The sequence below is a fragment of the Thermobia domestica genome, chromosome 17 (genome assembly GCF_964235325.1).
Source record: "Thermobia domestica chromosome 17, izTheDome1.hap1.1, whole genome shotgun sequence".
NCBI classification, from domain to species: Eukaryota; Metazoa; Arthropoda; class Insecta; order Zygentoma; family Lepismatidae; genus Thermobia; species Thermobia domestica.
The window spans coordinates 98,840,728-98,865,536 of record NC_137470.1 but is presented as its reverse complement, the minus strand read 5'-3'; the positions used below and the strand labels follow the sequence as shown (position 1 = coordinate 98,865,536).

General features: G+C 34.6%; 1 long non-coding RNA gene across 1 annotated transcript; it reads right to left on the bottom strand.

Annotated features, from left to right (window-relative positions):
• Positions 1-222: 222 nt before the first annotated feature.
• On the bottom strand, positions 223-24,490 carry LOC145674597 (uncharacterized). The gene is made up of 4 exons (XR_014128992.1): positions 24,358-24,490; positions 23,374-23,419; positions 12,947-12,990; positions 223-536 (listed from the first exon to the last, which is right to left on the bottom strand). It is a non-coding gene; the product is annotated as an uncharacterized LOC145674597 (long non-coding RNA).
• Positions 24,491-24,809: the final 319 nt, after the last annotated feature.

Here is a 24,809-nt window from a genome sequence, read left to right as displayed (position 1 = left end):
GAGTTGGCGTAATCAGTACTAAGTAAAAATGTGGGGTGTATGGAATGTATATCTGTAAAAGTTTAAAAATGAGTAGAATAATTTGACCAGAAAGGTCTAAGTTTATGAGGTAAGGTGTGAGAGATGTGATGAGAAGTGAGTAAAATTTGAGTACGTTTTGTTAAGTTCTTCTTGTACGCTTCATTTCTTATTATCGGAAATTGTAAAAATAAAACATTGATCTTAATCAAATCTCTGTTATATTTTGCAACACAAGTTACAAATTCAAAGTACAATTTCACAGAAGGAAGATGTGGTCACAGCCATGGTTTTGAAACATTTACGCATAATTTGATTTTTATATCAATTACTTGTGCGCTTTCTTCTCTTCAATGTCTTTTCGGTATTTATCTGCAATATTCACAGCATCATTCAATCCTCTGGAAACTCTCAGCCTCAGCAGATTCACATCCCTAATCAACTCAAGCATCTCCAATTCCAATCTTGCTATCCTTTCATACAAATCATGGGGAGTAGTTTCAGTAGTATTTTCAGAGCTAGAAAGGAGTAAATAAATTTATTGGTAGTAAATATATATAAAACAATTTACCAAACATAATATTTAAGTTGAAAATGCTTAGAATAAGTATAGTCCACAAGCAGATATACGTAACGTTTTAGCCTAATGCAAGACATATTTTAAGAGAAGACCTTCAGCTTTCTAGACAAGTTTATCAATCATTCCAACGCGTTTCTTTAAATGCATTAAGAAGTTTGGTTTACCAAAACAAATTTATATATTTCCCCTCTCCGTGAGCCCGTGTATCCGGGAGAATATAAAGAATAAACGATTACCTGATGAATCATCCCAAAATTTGACCAAAATGTGGAAGGTGAGAAGTTAGGAATAGAGTTCGGTTCTGGAACCAATATTTCAACCAAATGTGCTATATAAATCAAGAATCCTGGTTATTGCGCTGATTACAATAGAGTAAAAAAGCTAACAGATCGCTTAAGCAGTTCTCCCAAATGGATTGAATGTATGAAGGATACACTTATACTCCATCGTTGATCCTACATTAAAACCAGAAATGGTAGATATCGGTTACAATCTTAACCTATGAAGAACAGAATTGGTAAAAGTAGCGAGATGCGTTTCTTGCATTCGATTCAGCGTTTTGACTGTATGCACTGTCTCGTCTGTTAACTATCTGTTCAAAACAGAAGCGACATGAAACAAACCACTTTCGGGTTTAATATTGATTGCCATAAAGTAAAAAGCTAATAGATGGCGAGAACCACTTCTCTGTAAGTAATTAAGCGTTTCAAGAATATATTCGAATTCCACTCTAATCTTTTCAAAATAAAAAAAAAAGTCGCAATTGACCAAAAGTTAACCATTTAGGCTTTAACGGTGATCAGTATAGAATATAAAAAATAATAGATGGAGATAAATGATTTTCTACAATCGACTACGAGTCCAAAGAATACATTTCATATCAAAGCTTAACTCTGCAGCGAAACTGGAAGTAATAATAATTCACTAAAACTTCTGGGCTCAGTAAATGTGTATAAATATAGCAGGGTGTCCCGTAAATCCTTCGACGCATTTCGGTGTTGAAAGTAGACATCAAAACAAACAAAAGATATATATATATATATGGACAAAGAATATTGGTGTCCTTTACGAATGAAGAGCGTGGGAAATTTGGCGGCAATGAAGTTTCACATGCTATAGCACAAAAATAATGACCTTGATACAGTCTGTGTGAAGTTGTACACAGGAAGTTACGGACGTATTATTATCCAACAATATCAAAACCAAAACTCCATAACAATTGCACAAGGGATTTCACAAAGGAAGTAGTGGGTTCTCGTTTATGTTTGCAAATAAAGGTCGGCCAAATGAGCTGGGAATGAAATATAATCATAGAATTCGCTTGTATCATTTCGATAGCGGAAACAGAATCAATGATACAGTATGCAGACTTGAGTGGTTACTGTGAGTGACTGTGTAGCTACTGGGAAATACGTTGTAACCATACCAGAAACATTACTGTATTATTGAAGGTTAGATTAATTTTTTAATGCATACAAAGATACAATCTAGATTGGTAGTATCATAAACAAGTATGTAGTCTTTTCGTAAGACATTGTTGTTGAACCCACAAAATAGTATTTTCTATGTCCTGTATTAATGTGTTATCAAATATGTCGTCTACATGATATGTAGATTGTCCTGCGAACAGACACGCCCTACTGTGGAAATGACATACACTGCTTGAATGTTTTCACCAGCACAAAACTGCATGGAGCGATACGTGAAATGAAGTTAGGACGTCTGAAGAACTGTTCACCGTGCGCTCCTGGGTCTTACAAAAGTATGCTGAAGATATGGCCTAACAAACGAAGAGCAGGACGCATTCCAGTACAAAGTAAAACAGAATTGGGAAGCAAATTTTGACCCCTTGGTTAGAAGTTAGCGAGCGTTACCTCTCACCCACAGACGGCACGAGAAACAATGAGTGACCTATATCAAGCTACTTTTCAAAATTTTACCAAACTGTCTTCAGTCTCGTTTCTCTCAACTCGTTCTTTGGTTTCGGGCTTTAACAATAACGTTTGGTCATATTCTAGGCACCCTCTCTGAACCAGAATCATAAGTCGAAACTATGTGCTATTTTTGTGATTTACTGCGTGGCATGCAGACGCACAAAGTACTTCCTTTATTTTGCATGCCACACAATGAAGTTGTCTGCTAATGCACATGCGTACGTTGAAAATGTAAAGGAGGAAACATGTAAGCACCTAATGCATGGCACGTGACTTGCGTGAGAACAGAACAACTATTTGACTGGTTTTACATCACCCACACATGCACCCATACCATCTTAGGTGAGTTAAAAGTCTTGGTCCATCCTATTTTGAGATACGTGTAGACTTCTGTTCTTCAGCGCTGTGAAGAGGATCATCCATTTCTTCAACTGCTACTCTTCACTTACGACGTGACTTTCTCTAGGGACGAGGGCGTGGTGGCTCAGTGGTAGAGCGTTCACCTCCGGTGCTTGGGATCCCTGGTTCGTTCCCAGGTCGCGTCGTGTGGACTTTGTGGTGGACAAACACCGTGCTCGTGGGTTTTCTCGGGGTTCTAGCGTTTCCTCCCACTTTCTTCATTCCACTATTTTCTTCATTTCTCATAATCACCGACTCCTTTAGCCTAACCGTCATAAACGTGGGACGTAATGCTCAAAGATTTCATTTTCATTTTTTCTCTAGGGATGGTGTGGTTAACTGTCATAATAGCCACATTTGGCCAGCAGGAAATCCTCATGGTGTTCGAGAGCATGTATTTCGGGAACAACTCAGTGTGAACGTATGGGCAGGCATCGCAAGTAGACGATTAATAAGATAATGTCTTCTCGAAGTACATCTCACCGGTACCAACTACTTAATCTCTTTGCACGAGATACTCTCGCAGTTAATGGAAGAAATTTCTCTTGGAATCGGACAGCACATGTGGTTTCAACACGAAGGTGTACCTTCCCCATTGACGCTGGCTCCCCTAGATTACTTAAATACATTCTTTGGACAACAATGGATGGGCTAAGGTGGTCAAACAGTATGGCCACCTAACCTGACACCATTGGATTTCTTTCTGTGGGGTTACATGGAGACGTTGGAGTATGAGACTCACGATGAGTCTTAGCAAGATCTCGTAGCATGCATTATAACTATGGGTAAGGAAATCCGAGACATGATAACCACTTTTGATCGGGTTTATGCGAGTATGTCTCGTAGATGCGAAGCATGCATCGCTGTTCGTCGTCGTTTCTTCAGCCGTTCTTATTGCGCAATTCGCTTCATGCAACGGACTCCCGACTTGCGTCAATTGGGTCATCAAAATACGTTTTTGTTTGTTCCAACTTGGTGTCACGTACTGACCTAGTGACCAGTGTTTTCTTTGCCAGTGTTCACTGTCTTATATCACAAGCACACATCCAGTATTGTGGATTTGTCTCACGGACAGTTAGTGCCTGACAGACGTTCTAGCAGTGGTGGTTGGTTGTGCAAAAAGGACACAAATAAGTGTCGTTGTTTTCTTCCACCTTCTGTTTTCCTTTCTACTGGAATGCGTCCTCCTCTGTAGTATACTCGTTTGTTAGGTCATATCTTCAGCATAATTTTGTTTTACCCACGAACACACGGTGAATAGACCTCAAGATGTCCTAACTTCCTTTCACGTATCGCTCCATGCATTGCTTGCAGTGCAAACATTCAAATGTAACATCATTTCCGATGGAGGGTGTGTCAGTGAATAAAACGATCTACATGTCATGAAGAAACAGCTTTGACAACACTCTAATACAGGACATAGAACGTACTGTTTTGTAGATTCAATAATACAGTGTTATGGAAACCACTCCATACATGTTTGTGGTATTACCAATGAAGATTGCAACGTGGCATGCATTCATAACAAATTAATATAGCCTTCAAAAAATGCACTAATGTTTCTGGTATGATTGGAACGTGTTTACTGGTAGTTCTGAAATTACTCATAGCAACCTCACAACTCTCCATACTGTATCTTTGATTCTGTTTTCACAATTGATATGCCAGAGACGAATTCTATGTTAATATTACATGCTCTTTTATTTCCAGCTCACTTTGGCAGAGCCTTATTTCCAAACATAGTCGGGAATCCGCTACTTCATTTGTTAAAGAACTTGGACAATATTTTTGGACTTTTGATTTAGATATTGTTGGATACTACGCCTATAAGTCAATGTGTTCAACTTCACACCGACTGTGTCATGGTTATTCGTCTTTGTGCTATAGCGTGTCAAAATTCCTTGAAGTCAAATTCCTCACACTCATCAATCGTTATAAAAATACCGCTTTCGCTTTTTAGTGCATATATATATATATATATATATATATTGTTTTGATGTCCACTTTCAACTCTCAAACTCTGTGATAGGAATTACGGGACACCCTATAAATAGGGTCGGATCCAGGATTTTCTGAGGGGGTGCACCAGTATATTTGAATTGAATTGGAAATTTTTAAATGCCTTTAGGTAGCTGTGGTGTGAATGAGGAAATACCCTGGAAATGCTAAGTGTCTGTTCTCGGTGAATGATTTTCTTTCAACTTTTAGAAAATTGACTTCTACTATCGAGTTTGCAGAACTTCCCTTTGTTTTAAGCCCACGTAAACATGACAGCAGAAATTTTCAGAAAGTATTTCTATTTTCACTGCTAGCTTCTCACTTTAGTTAGTATATATTTACAACGAAGGGGGGTGCACGCGCACTTTTGCACCCCCTCTGAATCCGGCCCTGACTATGTTTACACACACACACACACACACACATATATATATATATATATATATATATATATATATATATATATTTATATATATATAACTGCTCGTATATATATTTTGCTGGAACAAAAGTGTTTTACTATTTTGTTTTCAAAACGGTAGTTACTTTTCGGACACGTCCCGGATATATATATTGTACATCTGTGTGTATAGTGCTGAAACACTTTTGTTTCAGCAAAATTTATTTTTGCATGAAAGAGCACACCTTAGCTATTTTTCGACACAGTTTCCACCAATGTTCAAACACTTATCGTAGTGGGTGACGGAATTCTACAAAACGTCTTAAAAATCCCGAAAATGAAGGCAACCTTAACTCCACAGCTTTATTTGTCCCGTTGTGATTTACAAAGATCTTCTCGCGGAGCTCGCGCTTCAGAGTGGTAAGAAATGGTCGTCTTACGTCTCCAAGTCGGAGCTGTACGGTGAGTGGTCCAACTGCTGCCAACCAAACTGTCGGATTAACGTTTCGGTGGTACAATGAGTATGAGGACAAGTGTTGTCATGCAGCAACCTAACTAGTTTCCTGGGCATTCCTCTCCGTTTACTTTGGATTACTCTCTGATGTTATCTCAGAGTCTCACAGTATCATTCCGCTTTGATAGTTTCACCCTTCGGTATGAAGTTGACCACCAAAACACCTTTCCTGCCCGAAAACACTGTACATATGAATTTTGTGCTGACATTTTTTGAATGTTTGATTTGTGGGATATTCTGTGTGCCGCCACTCCAATTAAGTTGTTTCGATTCTGAGGTGACATGGCGAACCTACATTTTGTCACCAGTCAAGATTTGGTGCTAAACGTCATCACCTTTCTCAGTGTAAACAGTAAGGAAGATCAAAGCACTACCAAGTCCTTTGGTTTTGTGGCTGTCTGTGAGAATTCTTGAAACCCAGAGAGAACACAGCTTGCGATAAAAACAAGCGGTTGTTCACAATCTAATGTAAAACAGTTTTCGAAACTTGGGGAAACTCATCGGAAAAATAGTCATTGTGCACGCTCTATTCTCACGAACTTTCTCTTCCACTTTCTGTATTAACTCGTATGCCACAACACAAGGAAGCCCACTTCATTATTCGTCGTAGATATTTGCTGGCACTTCATTGAACTGCATCACCTACTTTCGCATCATATCACTCATTGCATTTTCACCATAAGTCTCTAAAATTTGACGATGAATATCTCCCGGCTTAAAGTTCTTTGCATTCTGAAACTGATAATATAACGAATCTGACAGTCGTTAGGTTCAGGAATTGAAAAGTTTGATGAAGTAATTGCGTAAGCGAGCTTACGCACTTTAGAATCAAACGCATTTGTGGCTTTTGCTTTGCTTTTTTACCCTCCTAGTAACAATTCAATTCAATATCGAAATAAAATGTTGCATATTACATTGTTTATGTAAGAAAAAACACTACTTACATTTGCAACATTGTTTTTCTTCAACTGCATATTTCAGACTTATTGCACCAAACACCAGAATTGCTTTAAACATTGTAAACGATCACAGGACACAGTACACTCGCGACAATTCTACCGTACTGGCGTCAGTTAAAAGGTAATGAACCAGTGAAACGAGCGACTCTGCATGGAGCGCCGACACTTGTGATGTGTCTTTTTAACGAACTTGCGGAGAGTGGTGGGATGTTTCGTTGAGGAAGGTTTGAACAAATTTGCCACCTATTCTGAGAAGTAGTTGAACACTGCTGGAAACTACGTCGAAAAATAGTTTAAGGTGTACTATATCATGTAAAAATAAATTTTGACTTGAACAAAACTGGTTTAGTGTATGCTTTTTTTTAACGGACTTACTTTCCGGATTATATGTCCCAAGAATTTATGCTATCCCCAATCTAATCATTCCAATAAAAATCGAAGAACTATAATTGGACCAGTTCCAGTTTTAATGCAATTGAAAATTTATCACGCTCTATAAACTAAATATTTGGCTTGGTAAAAATTTGATACTGCTACTTGTTTAAGCCCAAAGGGATTTCGAAGAACTTTGAAAATTATGTAACTTACAGATGATTTCTTGTTTGAAATTGTTTGATAAAAACGAAGCTCACGCTATCAAAGTTAGAGACTCAAAGTGATATCATATTATTATATTTAGTAGTATAATTATTTTTATATTTCGTAGTCACACTATACAAAACACCTGACATTCTATCAACGCAACCACAATATCCGTTTTAGGCATAGCAGTTATAATTATTTTACAAACACACACACACACACACACACACACACATATATATATATATATATATATATATAGAGAGAGAGAGAGAGAGAGAGAGAGAGAGAGAGAGAGAGGCGCCAAATTCGTTATATAAAAGCAGAGGAGTGATTCCTTAGAGTAAAACAAACAAAAAAGTTCCAATAAACATAGGGCGAAAACCCCATGGTTTACGTGTTATAGGCTGCCGAAAACATGAAAAGATGAATTCTAAAGGTCCATAACTCCAAACCTATGGGACCTACCGTAGTCGGGTCAAGACTTCTCTTAGGAACTAGTATGTGCACTATCCAAAAATGAGTGTTTTAGAATCCTGAGGTGCTTCCACAAAAATTTTTATAGAGGGAGTTTGACTACGGGCCTATGATATAAAGTACTCTGCAACTACCTCCATAAAAATTGTTGCGGTGGTACTTTAGGATTCTAAAACATATATTTTTGGATAGAGCACATACTAGTTCCTAAGTTAAGTCTTGACCCGACTACACTAGTTCCCATAGTTTTGGAGCTATGAACCTTTAAAATTCATTTTTTTCATGTTTTCGGCAGCCCATAACACGTAAACCATGAGGTTTTGGCCTTATGTTTATGAGAACTTTTTGTTTGTTTTACTCTCATGAATCACTCCTCTGCTTTTATACAACAAATTCAGCGCCATACTGTATATATATATATATATATATATATATATATATATATATATATATATATATATATATATATATATATATATATATACCCTATATATATATATATATATATATATATATATATACCCTATATATATATATATATATATACCCTATATATATATAGTTTGCGTTACGATACAGTCCGCAATACTTGAGAAGGCTGGTACGAATAAGGTCCCAATTTGGGAATATTATTGAAGCGAGTATTGAAAAGCCTCTAGCATTCGACTCGAATAGCATTGGTGTATCTATCCGTCCATCTGTTCCACTCTAATTCTTGTAAATTTACCCCAATTTAATAAATCTCCGTATGTGGCTTCTTTTCACTTGAAGAAATTTCCCTGCAGGTTCCGATCCGTCAAGAAAGAAAGAGTTACCCCCCAATTACAAGTTTGCACGTATACCCACTGTTACTTTGATAGCTTGGCAAAGGATTGTATCTCGAAAGTTTGAGATATTGAAAGTGTAATTTTTCATGCATGAAAAATCGATTCTGTTATTTCATTATTTCTATCAGAATATTGACATTAACCTTATAATAAAGGTCGTTAAATATTACACTAATTACTTCTGTTATCACTAGTACTAATTCGGTGTGTTGGAATATTTATTTTTGTGAAGCAAGAGTATGTTACAGATTGACAGTGGATGTCACACTAGAAAAGAATTACATATACTCTGCTTCTTGACTCTTAGTACCTTCAAACATCGCATTGCTTGGAGGTATTTAACTTCAGGCAGCCATAATTTTTGTAGTTATAAACATATCATTTTATATAAATAAACTAGTGATAGCAATAGTAATAGCAAAATATTGATCTGCATTCTTGAAGCAAACGATCCCACTTATAAATCTCTCTTCTCTCCCACTAAATCCAAACTATGAGACTATGTAAAATGCAACAAAGCACTTATCTTATACTACCAAAATCGATTTTTTTAAAGAAATGCATTGAAAATATTTATTTAAAACCAAAGACATAGGAATCTGCAGGCTTATTAGGCCTATTTCTAAGAAATTGTTTACTCATGCGCAGAGAGAAAAGCTATCTGGCATATGTTAATACACGTATCAAATATAAGAAAAGTAATGAAAAGGAATTTAGAAAATCTTCATGATATTTAAGACATATCATATTCATAAATAGTTTTATATGGTTCATCTTTCAAGGTGAGGCAATATCACTCCTCAACGTCCAAATGCGAGCTTCTTTCCAGTGTTCACCAATATAAAATTAGACGCAAGAAGATTTTAATTCACTTCTACTATTAGTTCGACTTAATAAACATGCATATTTTTAATTTCTTACTTAAAATTAGCTACAATTTTATTGAGATAATGTGTTGGTGGTACTACAAAAATACTCAGTGATTTCCTTACATCATGATATTGATAACAAAATGACATTATTTTCTTACGAAAGTAAGATTATCATTTCTATTTTTGTATCACTTTAAGAATGTATATCGTTTCGTTTTATATATTTGAAATGTTTCTCGTCCTACATTATTTTCTTGGCGTTCATGAAAATAATAATACCTTGTTTTATGCAACATCTCATCAACAATGTACCGTAGTACATTTTCTTGTAGTAATTAAATAGCTCAGCTGTTCAAATTGGATTAACTGCAGCCCATGCAGTGACTAATACAAGTCAAAAACCGCAGAATATCATTCAAATGCTTATGTATGTGTGTATCATCAATACTTACGTTATTTTTTCACCTTCTAAGGGAAATTGTCACTTTCTATTGAATACCAATTACGTTTGAGCTATGCAAAATGCAAGTTGCTATGTAGTTTAAATTCTTAAAATATTGTGAAACTGTCAAATATCATAGCGTGTCAGCATAAAACAAACTTCGTAAAATTTATTGTGAAATTTCTTTTTTTTTAATCGTGAAGGAGTAAATTATATCCATTATTCTTCACTTATATTTGTAAAACACTGTTCATAATGAATCATTGGGTAGCTCGAAGAAAATGTACGTCATATTCCTTCAAAGTGAAACATATTTTTGTTATGATAATTATCGTGAAATATATGTTTAGTCAGGGTGAGAGCGTTTCATACTACGGGAGCAGACCAAATTCACTGCTCATTGTTAAATGATTTTAATCCCACCCGCAATAGATTACGTGAAAGAGTAAAATAAAATAAACACAATATTGTTTCAAACCCGAATGAAATTTATGTATGTTATTGCAGAACTCTTCAAATATCTACGAGGAGGAGGATTAATACCCCATGTTACACTTTACTGATTTCAGCTGCATATAGAATTACTTATTACGAAATCTTAATAAAAAAAAACGTACACTTGAAATTTCTGAAGAGAGTCTAAGAAAATATTCATTGTATTTTGTTGAAGGATATGAATTTTAGAATATATTTCGTTGGGCTTCAAAAATATCCAGAGGAAAAGATCAGTAGAGTATATATCTACATTATTATTATTGACTTTAACTTCCTGCAGAGTGGTTGATTTCGAAACATTGAAAAATATTTACAACATGTTACACCAAATACAAAGCAGCATATCTTTGAAATTCTGGGGGAGTTAGTTTACACTTTTATTCATGGCAGAATTTAACACTAAGTTGACGTATTGAAAATATATATTAACTTTCGTAATAAATGATTTTTGTTTACGTGGTTTACATTGGGAATTTGTCTTCTATAAATAGTCTTGTCTTTTTTTTTTTTTTTTTTTTAGAAAAAATGGCACAGATCATATAATCTTCCACTGGCAAGTAGGACAAGTTGTATAATGGAACGACGTCTTTTTTTTAAAAATATGTATTAGTGTTTAACAGTTCAACCTTGCTTGAAATATAAAAATTAGAACTCTGAAGGAGAAAATTGAACTTTAATATCTGAAACACCTTTTGTCGGATTTTCCTTAAATTTTCACATTTAGTTAATGTTAAATGTAGTGTTTAATACACATACATATAATACAAATAATTCAAATACGTATCGGGTATGTAATATGCCATATATGGATATCGAAGAATCGCATTAATCTGATACTTACAGTTCCTGAATTTGTATAATTTTTATTTTAAAAAAATAAGATTTATGTGTGTGTGGCTCAGAAATACAATAATAACTTTTCCGTACATTTCCAATTTCTGATTGATAACATAAAGAAAAAAAGTGAAGTATGTATATATTCCAATTTAGAAAGATACAAGCGTAAGAATTAGTAACTTCATGAAGGGTTTTCTTTTACTTCATAAATACTAGATGACTGTAAATGTCCTTCTTGACTCTATGTTGTTAAAATAAAATTATTAATGGCTCCTAAAGTTAATGACATAGAAAATTTTGATCAATAACTGTTAAATATGTTTCTTTTATGTATTACATATTTATTTACACATTGACTTTAACCTGGCTTCCACAACAAGACTCGAACCTGGATATAGGGCTGGGTAACACGATATTACTTAGCTAAAAGTTCATTGTGTAAGAGTCACAAATTAAAGAACTAGTTACGGAAGTAATACATTTGTTAAGCATATTTTTCTTTAAAATATTTTGAAAAGTAACTAATATTCCTGGACGCCTTAGTACAACATAAATAATCATAAAATAACGTCCGACATTTTTTTCTTCTCGAATTCTAAAATCAACACTAAAACTTCAGCCTGAACTTAAAAGTTTCGATATTTTTTCCCATTGAGAAAGACTTCCTTGACTTACTCCTGAATTGAAGAAGGACATGATGGATACCTGAACCAATGATCATTATTTCACAAGGCTTTAGTATCTGAAGTAGTCTTATTGTCCATTGTTTAACATATTTTTTTGTGCAATATCAAGTTAGTGGTTGAAGTAGGTAGTTGGTTAACTCATCGGTTTTCTACCTGTGGCAACCCATGTTCGAATCCCAGCTAGTTCGAAATGTTTAAGATGCTTTAATTTCAATCCATACTCTGTGTGATATGCAGAATTTTCTCTTGTTGAGACTTAGAGAGATGTTTGAATAACAAGAATGACGGGAAATTGGAGTAGGTCAATGAATGGAGGCAAACATTTAAGAGGTCCTTTCCTTCAATAGTTCCAGATTTGATATTTTATGTTCATTTCAAACATTTTCTAACTCATATGTTCGGTGTTTTTTTCCTCTTCCATGCATAATGTAGTGAGATAATGAATTATCTATAAATCGAATTATAGTATCATTGATGTATCATACTCATTGGACATCATTTTCCAAACAATATATATTAACCTCAAAATGGATAAATTTTCTTCGTGTACCAACTGCACATCGAAATCTTGTTTCGATACTTCAAAGGCTTACCAACTGTTGTATATTGTTTGAAAAGTTATGTGTAGATTGTGTTGCATGTTGCATGTGTCCAGGTGATAGCAGCAAAGGTAATCGAACCGATCTAATGAAGTAGCATCAGTGAGTGGAGCAGATACTTTTGATGATAACTGTACACTGACAATACTGCTATTGTTCTATCCTAACGCCCTGCCCTGCTTTGGCTCTGTTCTCGCTGCTGCTTTCCAAGAGATATGTAATATGTATGCGTCACAGATTTGCTAGTTGAGAAATGTAGTGTTGAGCATAATACTCTATTTAGGTACATTAGGTACAATAATTTTAGAGAAATCGTTTTATGCTTACCGTTTCTCGTTGTTGACCATCTTCCTATTGTCAGCCATATTCACCTGTAACAAAAATAATTTGATATTGTTAGTAGGAAAATTAGCTATAGATCTAAAGGAGATTCTACAACTTTGAAACAATTGAATGGGCAAATTTACTGCCAGTTTTACTAAAATATTGTAAGATAACATGCCGCGTTTAGTATCACTTAACGTATGCTACACGATTGTCTAACTGACTTCTAACAAATTTATCAATTTAGTTTAACAAGTTTTTAAATTTTCATCTATCTTCTAGTTAAGTAATCGGTAAACTGTTTAATAGATTCGGAAGAAAATGCTTCGATTTTTTAAAATCTGTGATACCATGATATATTTTAACTCCGGATTCCCAACACGGGTACAAGTGTACCCCAACACAAATTTTTGCAATTAGAAACATCCTTGTTTGTGAAATCGATAATACTGGTATGTTGGTTTAAGTTGGGTTGTGCTTTGTTATGTTATATTGGTTTTGTTAGCGTAGGTTAAGTTTATGTAGGTTAGATTACCGAAACGGAAATTTGTTTATACGCAATAGAACTGCATTAATTTTATATTTTTGTGGCATTAAAGGTTGCGATATTGGAATACGAATGCAACATTGCAATGATATATTGTAATATGCTATAATATTACCTATTCTCTATCTATATTGCGTTGAACAAAAATCAAATAATAAAATATGAATTATTTGAGTCTATTTTGGCTCTGACCCATTTATACCTAAATAGATACTTCTGATTTCAATAAATGCCTCTCCTGGGGATTGTATGGGTCCGCCCCCCAGTAGGGCATTTCAATGAATTTTATATCAGTAGTAAATATCATTAAAATGAAACAATGTTTAGAATTTTTTATTGCAATTGCATAAGAATAATAACGTATTATAAAAATCTGAAAGGAAACATTCATAAACTTATATAAAAAAGTTACTTTTGTAGTATAATCTCTTTGAGTAATGAATGGGGAAATTAGGTCTGAATATAATGGGCATATTGTACGGGAGTGAAACGTGATAACCCACAAATGTGTGCTCATCAAGATTTTACGAACACTTACACATTTGTTTTTCTTGTTTTTGTTTTTGATTTTACGAACACTTAAACTTTTTTTGTTTTTTGGTTTAAACCAGTTGTTTTTTTTAAAAGGAACAGCTGGTTTAAGCCAGGGTTTAAACCATGGTTTAAATCAGCCAACCTTGCTTACAGTCTAGGCCATAGTGTAATGTTAATAGTGAGAACAATAGTTACCCTCAGGTGTCTGTAACAAAATATATACAGAAAAACATATGCATTTGATACATTTAGTCAACAATTTTACTAAGGGTCGTATCTCAAAATCTCACTTTTTCAGACAAAGAAATAGATAATAATTACATGACAGGAAAGCAGTTGAATAGGTAATTCAACTCATCACCTATTCTAGATAATAATTGTGTGGAATTATTGATCAATTATTGCATGTTTAACTTCTTCCTCCTCTGTGGAATTATATTTTTATGTCTGAAAAAGTGAGATTTTGAAATACGACCCTTCGTAAAACTGTTGAAGATTTGTACCTCCATTGGGTATCCGCCGATTAAATGTATAAAGTTCTGCCGTTAGTAGCTTAAAAATTAGTTTTAGGTATGTTTCAGTAGAATACAATTGAGGTATTGGGTTGAAAAATATGTCTAAAATCATATTTGAATTCGGTACTAAGACCACAAGTTACACAATATAAGTAATAATGTAATATCAAATACGTTGCATTATCGCTTCGTAATATATTTAACTATTTCTGTTAAACTTCAATTTCATTTCAGGAGATTCTCCGTGCCCTTGATGAAGTTCACAAGCCTAGTTGCATCTCCATTGAAGAGAGATGAGCTTCTGTTAATGAACACGCTGTATGTGGTTCACATGAAAAATGATATTCCTTCGAGTTGTAGTCTTTCTTAGCATTTTTATTCAGTTGCATTTATTATAGTTCTTTATCTTTTAGTGTACTTATCAAATTTTTAATTTATGTTTTAAAGCTTATGATTTAAGGTTCATACTTTGGTTGGTCAAAATGTAATTCAAAGTTCATATTTGTGCAACTCAAAAATAGAGTTCAAAGTTTATATTTATGAAATCAGAAATGGAGTTAGAAGTTCATATTATTTACCCCCAAAACTGAGTTCATACGTCAAAACACAGCTCCATCAAAATCCATTGAAAGAGAATATTGGGCAACACCTAATATCCGATAAATCTTCATGATTCTCAAATCAACCAACCAATGAACCAAACTCTTTCTCGTTTGTGTATTTATTTACAAGTTATTACAGGTACTCTGTAGGTAATATATATATATATATATATATATATATATATATATATATATATATATATATATATATAAGTTTGTCGCCGTCAGGAACACACAAAGAACAATCTGCTAGTCAAAAGTATACAGGGTGTTTCGAAACAACACCGACAACGTTTTGGAGGTGATTCCTGAAACCAAGATAAGACAAAAAGTATAGACCAACCTGGGTGCACAAATGCTTCCTTTCAGAGTTATAGGCTGTCGGAAACATAACGAAAGAAATGAACGTTAAAGGTCCATAGCTCCAATACTATGGGACCTACAGTAGTTGCGTCAACACTTCACTTAGGAACTGGTATGTACCTTATTCAAATATCCGACTTTCAGAATCCTGCGGTATTTCCGCAACAATTTTTATAGAGGTGGTTTGTGAGTACTTCAGATGATATGCCCGTAGTCAAACTCCCTCGTTGAAAACTGTTGCGTGAGTACCTTGGGATTTGTTTGTGTGTTTCAGAGACATGTCAGGAAAATCGTCTTCTATAGTGTGCAAGTCAAGATATGTAGTATAAAAGTTTCATGGGTTTATGCTGAAAGTGTCTAAATAAATTTACAATAACAATGTAAAACTTTTCAGTAAAGCTATATACTCCTAGGAAAAGAATTACTGAAATCGTGTTAAAAATTTTCAACGTTGTATTCTACATTGCAGCCCTCTTAGATTTCTAAATTCAGGAATGTATGTGTTATCCTTAGTCTAGAATGTGATGAATCCAAGTGTATAGCAGATTTCGGAAAAGGGTCGAAACCCGGTATTTCCCGTTAGAATTACCTTTCGTAAAACTGTCGCCCATTACAGAGCTTATGCAAACATATATGCGACAATTTCAAGATATTACATGTAGTAGATTTGGATATTTTACAAACGGACTAAATCATGCCCACATTTGAGGCAATATTTCGTAAAATATTATCTTATTCAAGGCCTATAGTGCATTAAACATACTATATATAAGCAAGGATATACACCTTATAGTTTCGGATATCTGGCAAATGGTCAGTAGAAAATAAACAACCAGTATCTTTAACGAAACGAAATGTATATATTTTTAATTCCAGGTTTTTCGGCATCCATCATTCTTAATAAGCCTAGTAACGCAATGGCTTACATGGACCCGTTCGTTCGTGGTGGAAGAATTTCCTGATTCAATACCAAGCCGTGCAAGTTTGAGATGGATAATATCGTGTTGAATTTGCCGTAGTTTTCCCGTTTCGACAAAAATTCAGATTTCACCAATTATTGCATAATCATTAGCTTCAATTTGTCATCCGTCTCTATATTCCAAAGGTCATTATCATGGAGTGTAAAGCTGCATTTGCTTTCCTTTACAGATATTGCAAGAAAAATAACATCACATTTTCTTTTAGTAGAATCAAACCTGTGATCTCTGTTTTCGCAAGCATTATTTATGTTCTAAGATTACAATATAATATTGGTGACTAAAGTTTATTTCTAATCGATAAATCAAATATTTACTGCACTTCCAAATTAAAATTATTCATACAGTTATGAAATGTAGCGGTAATTTATACTGGTAAATAGTTAAATTTTATCTCTGTCCGTCAATGGAAGAAAGTTTACTTAATTTACTAATTCTTGAATGAAGCTATGTTCCCTTTGTTTGTAGCAATGAAATTAACTTTTACTACGTGACCTATCACAAGAGCCAACACTGTGTGTAAGTATTCTATCTCTGCCTTCAGTGCCTTTACAGCATTACAGATGACAGGGGAAATCTATATCGGATTTCCTTACAAATAAAACAAAGAGTGTAAGTAGACTGAAGTTAAATATCAGAGGTCTCCTTTTCTACCAGTCTCAGTACAATCTTGTGGACCGCAACGCAAAAGCCGGAACAATGAATCGTAAAGGCTATATTGATTATCTCAAACTAAAAGGTACATTTTTTGTTACGTTGATGCATACCCGTACAGAAAGAAACCTCTTGTTATATTATGCATTGTATATCCTAAACTACATTACTTACTGACATAAAATAACGGGCACTTCAGGTTGACGTGAATAGTTGAAATTTGGCATGATTGTAGCCTTTTTGGATTAACCCGCAGGAAAAGTGCGGAAAGCATATTTTTAAATTTTAGGGAGTCTAAAGAGAAAATGAAGAAATTCCCCACGTTATTTAACCGGACCTTTTTCGAAATTATAATCTCGTTTTAGGTACCTAGATTTGGAATAAAACCTTGAAATTCGGTATCCTTATACGTTGTTGTTAGGGTTCGTTTAATAAATCACCAAAAGTAAAAATTTCCAAGTTTAGTGAGGTTTTATGGACAATTCGAAAATTTCTCACCTGTTATTTAAATGGAACACAACTAACTAACTAACTAACTCTATGGCCTATATAACCCGGAGGTTGAATGCCACGTTCACAAAAGCTCTCCACTAACAACCTTAGCCAACTGGATTCAGTTTCTATTTTGTATTCTCATTTCTGCGAGATCCATCTTAATATTGACCTACCATCTACGCCTAGGTCTTAATAATGGTCGTTCATAGATTGGATTTCCAATTAAAACTTTGAAATCGTTCCTACTTTATTCCATGCTGGCTACATGACCTGCCCACCTGAGTCTTTTTGTCTTGACCCTAGCAATGTTGGGCAAACCGTATAAATTAGGTAGTTCCTCATTATGAAGTTTCCGCTATTCCCTAATCCCGTTCCTCTTGGGTCAGAATATTCATCTCAGGATCTTTTTCTCAAATACTTTCAGTTTATGTTCTTCCCTCAGAGTAAGCGACCACGTTTCGCAACCGTACAGCAGAACAGGCATGATTATCGTTTTATATAATTTTAAGCTTCAAATTCCTCGACAGAATTCACGACGACAAGATATTATGAACTGAATAATAACACGAGTTCCCTGCTGTTAGTCAACATTTAACTTCTTTGTAAACGTGTTTTTCGTCTGTTAATATTAATCCAAGATATTCGAAAGTAACCATTTTATCAAAAGTATTATTCAATATTTTAACGCATCCATAATTTACCGTATTACGATTCCGACGAACTTCCATGTATTTAGTTTCCTCTACATTTACTTCTAAACCCATGTCCATGCACGCGTTTAATAAGACCTCTACATTTCTTTCTATTGTTCTCCTATCATCATATATTAAATTTATATCATCAGCATATGACATAGCCTGGTGAATACCATTGAACTCGAGGCCCTGGTTGATATCTTTGATTTTTCTTATAGCGTATTCCAGGACAGTGTTGAATAATAATGGCGACAACAAATCTCCTTGTTTCAGGCCATTTTCGACGTGAAAGCTCGTGGACAAAAAATTCCTACCTAGACTTTACTTTGGGATTCATTTAAACATATCTTAACTAATCGAATTAGCTTTCTCGGTATTCCAAGTTCTGTAAGAACGTTGTATAATGTTTCTCTCCTAATCGAGTCGTACGCCTTTCTAAAATCAATAACTAGTTGATGTACCGGGGTATTGTATTCCCACTTTTGTTTCGAGTATTTGGAGAATGGTAAATATTTGGTCGATAGTTGATCGATTTCGTCTGAATCCGCACTGATAATCTCCAATAATTTCATCTGCGTATGGGGTCAATCTTTGAAGCATTTTATAGGATGTTGACAGAAGAGTAATGCCTCGATAATTAAAGGGGTGGATTCCAAAAGAGCTTAAGTCAATTTTTGTCAATTTTGAGATTTTGTTTCTATTAAGTTCCATTTTCCGTATATTAAGCTGGATTTTATGCCAAAACTCCATACGTCAAATTAATTGTAGGAAAAAGAAAACTGTACTGTTTTCCAAAATGTCCTTAGTCAACAGTATTCTATGAAGTTATTTTGTGACTCATGCCTAAAACCGCTTATATAACTCTTATTATAGATGATAATTTCATCGTTATCCTATGAAAAGTAGGCAATTACAATTTTCTTTTATGTAGATTACTTTTCTTTCACAGAAATAGAATGATGGAAACACACACAAAAAATCGTCTCCTGAAAAACTGACTTTTTTTGACAGGCTCTTTTGGAATTGAGCTCTTCCGTTATTGCAATCAGTTTTGTCACCTTTGTTGTGAATTGGAACAATGATTGATTCTTCCCACTCTTGTGGCAATTTTTCCTTGTTCCAGATAAGGATAATGAGTTTGTGTATCTTTTTCCATAAATTTTCGCATTTAGCTAAAAGTAACTGAACCGGAATTTCTTCTACACCCGGAGATTTATGTTCCCTTAATTTCTTTATAGCGATTTCAACTTCTATTTGGTTATGTTCTGCGGTGTGTATTTCCCTTTGTCCAAGCACATAAGTTTTTGGCTGCGTGAAAAAAATATCAGGAGAATATAGCGAGCTTTGTGAAAGCTGTATTTCGATTATTTTGGTGCAAAACTAGGTGACCGAGGTAAATCGTGGGCTCCGCATAGTGTGTTATTCATGTGTAGAAGTGGAACGGCAAAAACAATCTTTTCCTTTTGGTGTGCTTACGATCTGAAGAGAACCCCGAAATCATAATTATGACTGTTATTTTTGTTCGTGCATATACAAGAATTTAACGATAAATAAATAACGATCCACATTGTGTATCCAAATGTACCTCCAGCAAAACACTCTGCTTTGGATTGCTCCGAAATACCTGTTTCAACTCGTCGAGAGACATTAGAGAATACCAACTTAAGTTTTGAGAAAGATGACGATCAGGATACAGACGAAATTAAAGCTATTGTAGGAAACAATGAACCTGAACTATTTTCGCAGGCATAACTTAGAATTAGTTAGTGATTGGAGTCTTACAAAGAAATGCGCAGAGTTACTGGATTTTCGACTGAAGGGAGAAAATATTTTGACACAAGGTATTTCTTTCCCTTGATTTAGAAAAAGATATTTCATTCGTTACTTTTGTGAAGTAGAAATCTTATTATATTGTTGGAATATCGCTGTATTGATGGAAAAGTTGAATATACCATAGAGGTTAAGGACAGGAAACTTCATCGACTCCTCGAAAGGAAGCATAAAACAGTGTTGCAATATAGTGGCAATAGATACGCCTCAGTTCCAGTTGTCCACTGTGTTTCTAAAAGAAAGTTTCTAAAATATATCTGTAATTTTCACAAAACTTAATTACAATGAACGTGCTGAACAATATGCAGTGATTTAAAAGTTATTTCCATGATTCTAGAACAAGAGGCAGGTTACACCAAATATACATAGTTCCTCTGCGAATGGGATAGCAGGGATAGAGCTCATCGGTGGACCCAGAAAGTTTGGCCACCTCGAACATCCCCACAGAAGGGTAAAAATATAATAGGGGAAAGTTTAGCTGATCCTAGTAGAATCCTGCTCCCGACACTCCATATTAAAGTTGGTGTCATGAAACAGTTCGTAAAAGATCTGTCAAAAGAAGGAGAATGCTTTCGATACTTGACTGAAAAGTTTCCATGCCTTTCACTGGTTAAATTGAAAGAGGGTGTATTTATTGGTCCATACATCAGAAAACTGATGAAAGATGAGAAGTTCGATGATACAACAACCATATCTGAGCAAGAGGCTTGGAATGCGTTTTAAAAGTCGTTCACAAATCTCTTGGTAATTTTAAGAAACTTAACTTCAGCTCATTGTATAGAACATCTTAGTAAACTTCAAATATTTGGGATACTCAATGAATTTAAGACTGCGCTTCCTTAAATCACATTTAGATTACTTCCCTGAAAATCTAGGTGCAGTAATAACAACCAGGGGGAGGAATTTCCTCAAAGTATCAAGGATATGGAGCGAAAGTACCAAATAAGATGAAACATCAACATTCTAGCAGATTACTGTTGGATGCTGAAGAGAGACCTTCTACAATCAAACGGAGTTTTCACGCGAAAGTGCATCATGAGGACCTGTAAACTTATTCGATCGAGTTTATTTGAAAACTGAAAGGTAAACTGTAAATTCTTCATAAAGCATGTTCATATAGAAAGAATAAAACAGCTGTTTTTTTTTTTTTTTTTTTTTTTTTGCAGCCATGACTCTCTTTTATACAGAAACCATGCGTATACAAAAATGTGAATATTACTTTTGGACTTAGCATACCAAAATACATAGAGATCAGCAACTATATTTTAAACCCTTTTTAGTAACCTTAATTTTGCAGGCTATATGTAGAGGATTTCTTCTCGATCCGCAACTTGAGGACGTGCCATGCCGTGGTGACAGGAGCCCACATTACTCGGTGGCACACATTCTACTCCTGAAAATTATTGGTCACTGCCTGTAGGACCACAGTGAGTAAATTTGGCATGATTGTAGCTTTTCTGGACTTAACTCACAAGAAAATTACCAAAAGTGATTTTTTAGGGAGTCTAATGGGAAGAAGAAAAAAGCCTCTGCTATTTAAATGAGTGTGTTATTTTAGACCTATAAAACCTCATGTTTAAGATACTCGGAATTAGACTTCCACATTCTATAGAATTATTTAACAAAATTACTAAATATAAAAATTTCCAAATTTAGGGTGATTTTATTGAGTAGTTTCCAGAATTTGAGTTGTTTTGTGTCGTTACAATATTGGTAATCTGCACGGTTATTGTTATCTTACGTCATCATTATGGTAGTTACTGTCAGCCACAACTTTTACGATAGTTGCTTGTCGTAAGTGGTACTATGCCATGGGCCTACCCAAAGATCAACCATATCGGACTATCATTTTGGAGCGTGATAAATGTCTGTCCAATCGCAAATTCCTTTTTAGTTACACTTGGGAGTAAGATAGGGTTTCCCCCCCAAAAATAATCCTTTTACATTTTTATATGGGAGAATGCTTCGTGGCTGTCTAAATAAAGATCATATCGAAGTTGACTTTGGAAGTATGATAGTAATCTGTCCAGATACAAATAACACTTAAGTTCTAATTTATACTATACAAAAGACATGACTAAGCAAAAGCCAGCATCAAAGGAAGACTATGCCTAGAACAGGATACCCAATGGGTTGTGTGGAGATACTACAAAGTTATAAGAAATCAAATGAAATCTGAGTTTTACGTCCAACGGATATGCCGGCTAAGCTAAATGAGACATTGATGATAAAAAATGAATGAAATGGTGGAATAAAGAAAGTAGGAGGAAACGGGATAACCCGAAGAAACCCCCAAACACAGTGTTTGTCCATCACAAAATTTACTTGGCACGAACTGGAATCAAACCAGGCACCTCGTGTATCAGAGGTGAACGCTCTACCACAGAGTCACCACGACCCCTACAAAGTTATAAGAAAAAATAATTGAACTTTGTCTTGGCAGTATGTAAAATTTTGGACGAACAAATATCCCGGATTTTTTTTTTCGTTTGAAAACTAGAAATAACAAATAAACAGAAACCTCTAGAAATGAGAATCTAACATCACCATCACACAGTAATTCGATACATTACGAATGATAAAACCAAGGCAATATAAAAATAAATGGTAAGTGATTAAGGAGAGCATTAAGAAGCAAAGGATGATGCATATGAGACAAAATGGCCATAGGCAGAGCAAACGGGGGGGGGGGGGGGGTCTGCGTGCAAAGCCTCGAGCTGACCAAAGGATAGTATTGGAGAAAATAATGGAACTGCGAATTCAGATCATTACATTCCTCGTTTCAAAGCAAAATATACTAAAGACAAATATATACTATTTTATTTTAAAGTTAAAAAAAAGAAAAGACAATGTTGAAATATATGAAATATTCAGCCAAACGGTAGAATCAATGAAGAATAGATAATTGCATCAATAAAAGTAGGATAATTAAATGAAAGAATAAAATAACTATAGGCCTTATGCAGAGTCCTTCTGACGCGTGATTAGTACCATACTAAAGAGTTGGACTAACATGTTTCCTGCACTAGTCAGGCCTTTAGTATGACGTTAATCAAACGTCAAAACGACTCCGCAGAAGGCGGAAAGTGTCTAAGATCCGTCATGCAGTAGTATTACACATATGAGAAAATTATTTTCAAATAATTACGAAATATTCCCTAAAACTATTCTTTGGAACGCTACAAACATAAAAATGTCACAAACTGACCAATACTTACGTTTCAGAGAGTCTCTCAGGGTCAAGAACGATGGTCGATCTCACTCCTATAGACAGAAGTAAAAAAAAACAATACTGTACGTAAATATTTCGCAATCACTTACTTCCTGGCGTCATTATATTGCCACATGCCTCAACCCCATCTGTTGGAGTTATGAAAACATATACCTCCAGACATGATCAAACAATACAGTGCCACATTTACTGACCAATTCCATTCAGCATTAGTGCTAGTGTCACCTTTGAACACGTGACTTACTGAAAGCATTTTGCTTACCCTATCTCAGGAACAGTTCTTGAGAGAATAAGTACATACAAAAGTTCAAAATTTATCATTACAGTCTAAGGAAAGAGAGTCTACCTAATTACCGCAATTTATATACAGATTTCTCAAGATGTTTACAGCTTTGCCCCTTAATTGCAGCGATGAAATTTAAATTTAGTTTTATACCACTTATTTTATATCCCTATACATATTCCCAGTCCGACATATTTCTCTTTCTGTAGAGGCTTACACATATAAAAATGGCAAATCCTGAGACATAAACGTTAGTATCGCTTCATGTTACAAGGGAAAAATAGAAAACTACTAATTTTGATTTTGAAGTCTAATTCTAACATAGTCATTACATAATTAGTTGCATATTTTCTGACATATCAAGGGAACACTGAAATGAAATTTTCACTGCTTGAAATGATTCTGTCACACATATTTATATTTACATCTTATAATGAAATCTTATTTGTTTAGGCAAACAAATTTTAAAGACTTAATCCTTTGTTACTTCATGAATCGTTCGTGTATTAAGTGGATAAAATATTTATCACTGAAACGGGCAATACATTGTTACCACTTCACTTTAAAAGCTTCGTCATAACCTTTTAAATTAAGGACAAGTTATGGCGAAATCAAAATTAATTAGGAAACCTACGAAATATATAAATGCTGATATGTATACTGTTCATTGAATACAAATATACTTACGATTCAAGGCTCAATTCGCAATAACGCACTAGTTAATAACAAACTCTACTGTGGACTGCAATTCACTCTTCACGACTGATGTTTTCTTCTTTCGTGAAATACCACGAGAGACGCATCGCAACGATCAACAGGAAATGCCTGCCACTTCCAGACACGACTAAGTGTCAACATAACGCCTTGCTACTAATATCATTTACATCAGAGTATGTAGATTATTCGAGTAATGACACAGCAACAATTTTGCGGGTATACGTATTCATATGTCTATGTGCAAGGACTAGAAGTATTTCCTTCCCTCCTATCAAATTTCTTAAAATATTTCTTCCTTCTTCTCGTAATAATAGAAAAATGAAGCACAAAATGTAGTTGAGAAGCATGTCAGCCTTCGTAATATTTCAGCATAATTTACTGTCCTCAACTTTAAATAACACCTTCACAACTGTTAAACTTAT